Raw genomic sequence first — 522 nt, 5'->3', positions numbered from 1 at the left:
CTATTTCCTCATTAAGGTATTTTTAATGTACGGCCCTCAAGCTGTTATTCATTGATTGAAGACCATTTTTTAGATCAGATTTTATTGGTTCTCGAGACTGCTGCATCACGCTCCAAGTGCAAATCAATCCTGAAATTGGACCACCTAATGAGAATTTATTGCCAGTCATGTTTTTGTTTTGGGGGTCAATTTGCGTATCTCTCATGTGGTATGGAGGATGATATAAGAGCATTTTGACTTTATCATACTGCGAGATAAAGAAATAATTCGTGTGCAACGCTTCTTATCTTCATAGTATATAATGTGTGGATATTCTTCTGAAGCTCTATCTCTCTGGTCCCAATTTCCCTTGGCCGAAGACAAGACAGTTCCTATTAATCGTAAGTAAAGTGTTTTAAGTTCGAAGTATTTCTCTAAGCGTTCATAATACTTATCTCTCAATGTATATCTATACATATATATATATATATATATATATATATATATATATATATATATATATATATATATATATATATATAT

At 31.4% G+C, this 522-nt stretch overlaps 1 protein-coding gene across 1 annotated transcript in view; it reads left to right on the top strand.

Annotated features, from left to right (window-relative positions):
* The first annotated feature begins 229 nt into the window (after positions 1 to 229).
* LOC137654475 (legumain-like) overlaps positions 230 to 522 on the top strand; it is a 13,722-nt gene continuing 13,429 nt past the window's right edge. The window contains exon 1 of the mRNA XM_068388136.1: positions 230 to 380. The gene's annotated coding sequence lies outside the window, so the exon portion shown is untranslated. The remainder of the gene's footprint in view (positions 381 to 522) is intronic.

Source organism: Palaemon carinicauda, chromosome 15 (genome assembly GCF_036898095.1).
Source record: "Palaemon carinicauda isolate YSFRI2023 chromosome 15, ASM3689809v2, whole genome shotgun sequence".
NCBI classification, from domain to species: Eukaryota; Metazoa; Arthropoda; class Malacostraca; order Decapoda; family Palaemonidae; genus Palaemon; species Palaemon carinicauda.
This window is presented reverse-complemented; position numbering and strand designations above follow the sequence as displayed.